The following is a 6,316-nucleotide window of genomic DNA, read 5'->3' on the forward strand; positions in this document are numbered from 1 at the left end:
AGGTACAGAAGGTTGTGGCGGTGGAAAAGTGTTTTCATGGCTCTCCTGGTTGGTTTGGGAATATTTGAGAATATATAGGTAGAAGAAATAGGTCGATGGAGTCAAGAGGGGCCCACAAGGGTGGGGGCGCGCCCTACCCCCTGGGTGCACCCTCCATCCTTGTGGCCACCTCTTGGCTTCCTTGACGTGTACTCCAAGTCCTCTAGATGTCTTCTTGTCCAAGAAAAATCATCGCGAAAGTTTTATTCCGTTTGGACTCCGTTTGATATTCCTTTTCTATGAAACTCTAAAACAAGGAAAAACAGGAACTAGCACTGGACTCTAGGTTAATAGGTTAGTCCCAAAAATCATATAAAATAGCATATTAATGCATATAAAACATCCAAAACAGATAATATTATAGCATGGAACAAACAAAAATTATAGATATGTTGGAGACGTATCACTCCATTAAAGGAAACTATGTTAAAACTTCTTTATGTGATCTTGGAGCCGGTGTTAGCATTATGCCTTTCTATTTATATCATAGACTTGAATTGAATAAGTTGACACATACTGAAATTTCTTTGCAAATGGCTAATAAATCAACTGCTATACCCATCAGTATTTGTGAGGATGTGCCTGTTGTGGTTGCAAACGTTACTATCTTAACAGACTTTATTATTTTTGATATTCCCGAGGACGACAATATGTGGAGCATCCTTGGTAGACCCTTTTTGAGTACTGCAGGGGCCATTATTGACTGCAACAAAGGCAATGTTACTTTTCATGTTAATGGTAATGAGCATATGGTACACTTTTCGAAGAAACAACCTCAAGTTCATAGTATCAATTCTATTGGAAAAATTTCAACCGTTACTATTGGAGGTTTTGAATTCCCACTTCCTAGTGTCAAAAAGAAATATGATATTCTTATTGTTGGGGACATGCATATCCCCGTTGAGGTAACCTAGTGTTATTTGCATATCCCCGTTTCATGTCACTCGGAAGAAGTTTGTTAATAAGACTTGATCAACCTTGTTAATGGATTCCTTTTGATGAGCATGAGATGGATGAATTTAGAAGGCACAACTTTCTATACCTACCCTTTACTTTCTTTTATTTAGATTAAATAAAGAAAAAAACAGTCTTTTTTGTCTGTTTTCTGAATTATCCGTGAAATAAAAAATGTCCCCAAAATAAAAGTGTTTCAAATGCCGTGAAAATTTAATATGATTTTTTATAGAATATTTGAGAATTTCTGGCACTGAACTTGCACCAGTGGGATGCACCAGTGGGCCACAAAGGTGGAGGGCGTGCCCTACCCACGTGGGCGCTCCCCCTGCCTTGTGGGTCCCACGTAGGTCCCCTCCACTTATTCCAGCACCCATCCACTTTGTCGTCCTCTAGAAAAAAATCATCTAGTAGCTCAAACCCGTGTTCTTGCTCATCTTGCTGCCATTTTCGATCTCCTTGTGCAAAGCTCCATTTGCAAAACTGTTTTGGGGGATTGTTCTTCGGTATGTGACTCCTCAAGTGGTCCAATTAGTTTTTGTTCTAGTGCTTTATTTATTGCAAATTGTTGCTGCTGTGGTGACTTGTTATTGAGCTTGCATGTCAAATTTATATGGTCCAAAGTAGTTTTGATGCATGAGATAGCCTCTAGACACTTGTAGGAGTAGTTGCTATCAATTTTTTTGAGTTTGGTTCACTTTTATTTTTAGCCACTAAAAATTTCAGAAAATTTCAGAGAAAGAAAACGATGAGGAGATTGTTGAGAGGCTCCTCCAGCCAGGGTTCGAAGGAAAAATAAAATGAAGAGAAGGAAAGGCCCAAGTACAATCTTCCTCACACTGCGGAGGTTCGGCCGTGTGAATAGCCATGTGATGCATTCTTGGAGGTGACCGGAATTTATGAGGATTTCTATTATTTGGCTGGGAATGCAGGCATCACCGACTTTCTCCATGACCAATGTGATCAGTACCTCCGACTAACTAATACTCTCCTTGCAAAATTTTCATTTCCATGCTAGGAGATCACCACCCACGGTAGAGTTTCACTTATATGATGAGCATAAGGAGATGTCGCTTTATAACTTTTGTGAGGTTTGTAAATTATCTTATGAGGGCAGCGTCGACGAGCCACGTCCTAGAGATGTGGAAGAGTTTATTGATGAAGTCACCGTAGGAGAAAGGAGAAAGGTGTCGTAAGCGAGAGTGTCTAGTTTACATTTTCCTGTTCTGCGCTATTACTCATTATTTGCTGGGAGATGTTTACTTGGTCATGGGGACAGTGGAGACCTTAGTGCTTCTGACCTTGTCATTTTGGGCCATGCTTTACTTCGTGATAGAACTTTCAGTTTAGGCGCTATGGTTGCTAGATAGTTGAGTTCAAACCATACGAAGGGTCCTATCTTTGGAGGTACCTATGCTTCCCGCCTTGCTAGACGTTTTGAGATACCTATTAGGCATGATGAGAAAGAGGAGATGCTACTACCCACTTCATATTTAGACTATAACAGTATGGTAGGACATGATTTTATTTGCTATGATAAGGAAAAGAGACTCATTTCGAACCTGGTATTTAGCGAAAAGACTTGTCAGATTATTACCTTGCCTAAACCTTCCTTGTTAAATATTCATTCAGGCACCTACCTCATCATGCCCGCAGACATTTATGCATACTGGGGAGCGGACATGATCCCCAGTTCACGATCCAGATGGTGTGGGAATAAGTCTGACAATAATATAGGGGGTATGTAGGAGGAGGCAAGATCCTAGCTACAGCGAGATTGTGCACACAAGGTCTACGAGTTCAGGCCCTTCTCGGAGGAAGTAACATCCCTACGTCTCGATGCCCGGAGGCTGGTCGACTGGATTATGAGTGAGAGTTATAGAGGGTGCAAACCCTTGTGCCAAAGGAGGGGGGTGGCTTATATAGAGTGCGCCAAGACCCCAGCCATCCCACGTTACACATGGTTCAATGTACATTAAGACGGGACGTTACTGGTAACATCAGTTATAAAGAGCTATAAATGATCTTAAAACTACAGACTGAACACCTGACCGTTGCCATCCTGAGTGACTTTAGGTCTTCTGTATTCCGAGTGTTTTCTTGTATGGTCGAGTAACTTCATCTTGGTCGAATGGAATTGGAGTTACCGAGTGAGGTTGGAGGTTGAGTGGATTGCATCCCTTGGTGAACTCAGCCGGTTTCTTTTGTTGTATCTTGAATGTCCTTGACTCTAGGGCAGTGTCCTTGGGTAAGGCATCTAGGTCAGGCCTATGACCCTACCCTAGGTACATGTCATCGTCATTAGCCCCCGAATGGATTGAGGTCCGAGTGAAGAAAGAGCTGAAGTTGATTCTGACCCGGTTCTCTATTGCGGAGGTATCTCATCTGATTTTGTGAATCATATTGAAGCTTCGATCTTATTTCAGTCGCCTCGATCGATTCAGAGGTCGTCGAGTGAACTCAACTGATAGTCTTCGAGTGTTGATATGGAACGAAATCTTCGGCGCGGTTGGTTACTCTATGGTTTCTGAATCCCATGGGATTCAAAATTTTGAGGAAGGCGCTGCAGTAAACGGAGTGGATAAACGAGGACGCCTCGATCTTCGCGCCGCCTTTTCTGCCTTGTATCGGGTGAGCGCCTGCTGCGGGATATGATTAGATCGCTCGGGCCCACTCGTCAGCCACTCAGAAGTGGCCTCATAAATAGCATCTGGGCCGAGGCAAAGCATAGTGCGTCCCAATCGTCTCCTTCTTCCCCTGCTTCTCCTCTGCACTCTCCGCCTCTTCGCCGTCTTCGTTCGCCTGCGAGCACTCTGTCTCCATGGGAAAGGACAAGATGGCGGCACTGGAGCGCAAGAAGGTGGTGGCGGTGAAGGGCAAGAAGATGAGTCGGGGATCATCATCGAGGTCCGGCCTGCCGCCTAATTGGATCCAGGGGGACTGGATCCGCGCCATGATCCAGAAGGAGGACTTGGAGGACATGGCTAGCGGAGGCATGATCGCCCATGGATCTTGGAGGTTGTCAGGGAACGAGACCGAGCCCCAGCCACACGAGGGTGAGTGCGTTCTTATTGCTACTCACGTCGACCGTGGTTTCAGTCTGCTTCCACATCCTTTTTCGGGGGTTCTTGAACTTTTTTGGTGCCCAACTTCATCACTTCCCCCCAACACAATCACATACCTCGCCGCCTACATCTCCTTGTGTGAAAAATTCTTGGTCTGTTGAACGCATTGGGGTTTGTTCAAGCACATCTTTACTTGCCGCTCTCAGTCTATGAAGAAGGCAAATCCGAATGACGAGAAGACACACGTGATCCAAATGTGCGGGGGTTTAGGGATTCAGACTAGGGGTAGAAGTACTTTTCCAGCCATGACCCTTCCCGACTTAGTTAGAGGGTGGCAGTCGACCTAGTTCTACTGCCGAGACATTCCGACTCCCGGTCAGTCGACCGGCCTTCCCCCCTTCACCATGGACCGAGTCAGCCAACCCTCTTCGCTTATCGTGACTCTGGAAGAGAAGGGAGAGGTGTCCCTACTAGTCGACCGGGTAGTCCAACTGGTTCATGATGGCGTGACTGGCATGGATTTGTTGGAAGTGTTTCTTAGTAGACGCATCCAGCCCCTTCAAGCCCGCGATCATCCGATGTGGATGTATACGGGCCCCAACGACACCACTCAGGTCGACCCAGAGGAAGTCTCCGAGGAGACGGTGGAGCAGTGGCCGTGGAGCATCACTGGAAATAAAGACAAACCCAATGGGTCCAGGAGAGTCGCCCCCTTTGATGCCGAAAACGAGCTGGAAAAGGTCTGACCTTTGTCACCGAGTGTATTTTTATCTTGATTTGTGACAGTCTTTGAGTCTGATTGATGCCTGTTTGACTCTTTGCCTTGCAAATTTATACTGAGATGTACTCGATGCCGAACGGGGAGCAAGTCCAGGAGGGAACGGAGACGAGTGGAAGTCCCCCAACGACCACAAAGACGACAGTGATGACTCGGGCGACAGTGAGGAGGTCGAATCACCACCTCGCTCAGAGCATCAATCCAAGCAGTCTCAGGACCCTGTGGGCGAGCGTGGCAAGGTAGCGCCTCCCAGAGCACAAGAGCACAAACGCACTCGAACTTTGTCTCCGGTGCTGACTGAAAAGGCCGCCAAGCAGCTCAAGAGTGCCCCTTCGAAGCCTCGGAAGGCCTTGCCCAAGATCAAAGTGGACGCTCCCATCACTTCTACGTAAGTATTTTACCTTTTCTCTCTCTCGCGCGCGCGTTGTTTGGAAACTGTTGTGTGTTTGTGGACTCACTCTGTTGCTTAACCGAGTGAATTCTGAAACTTTTAGCACTGCTACTTGCGTGATCTCCATGGATATCGACATGGACCTAGATGATGAGGAGACTGAGGATGCGGCCACTTCCAAAGCTGGTACAACTCCATCATTTTACTCTCGTTTTGTAAATTTGTACTGTCGGTCGATTGAACTCTGACGGTCGAGTCCTTTGCAGCACCACCGAATGTCATTGATCTTCTAGACAATGATGAAGACATGCTTCAGAAGACCACGGGAAGAAAGGGCAGGACCTTGAGCAGGAGGGTGCCTGCAAGCAAGGTATCTCAGTCGACACCAGTGCTAGAACTCGTGATTCAGCAATTGGGAGATCCAACTCGGGCTTCCGTTTCTTTTGCCGATCCTGTGTCGACTGATCATCCTTCAGCGTCAAATGCCCAACACCTTGCTTCGTCCGTGCAACTCCATATCTCAGATCCCCTGGCTGCTTCGACTGTTCCACCCACTCCACTGTTTGTTACCCATCATGTTCCAGAGGACCCAGTGAGCGCTGCTAAGGAAGCTATATGCCAAGCAGGCCTTATGATGGAGCTAGTGAAGGTGATGCATGAAGCTAGCAAGGCTTCCTATGATGCCAGCTTTGCACTTCAAACTAATGTCTAGGTGACTTGATTCCGACTGATCTTTGAGCTTGATTTTTGCTCTGTTAGGATATGGTACTTGGAAACTGCTCCTTTATTATTCGTAACATGTCCGTGGATGAACATTTTCCATGAATCTGCACCTTGCATCTGTTCACCCACTGGGTGCTTTACCTTTTGCTGAATAGTTCTTCCACTTGAGTCGACTAGGTCATGTCTAGTGTATCTTCGGATCAGTGGGGGCACGCAAAGTGCACCCACTAGGTGTAGTCCTTGAGACCACCTCGAATGTTTTATTCGGCGGGGGTCTTTGATGAATGTCTGTTTGTAATGTGGCACTCCGACTGGACAGACCATGTCGAGTGGAAAGTCGAACCAGTGGGGGCACGCCAAGTGCAC

This window comes from Triticum aestivum, chromosome 6A, assembly GCF_018294505.1.
Source record: "Triticum aestivum cultivar Chinese Spring chromosome 6A, IWGSC CS RefSeq v2.1, whole genome shotgun sequence".
In the NCBI taxonomy this organism is placed as follows: Eukaryota; Viridiplantae; Streptophyta; class Magnoliopsida; order Poales; family Poaceae; genus Triticum; species Triticum aestivum.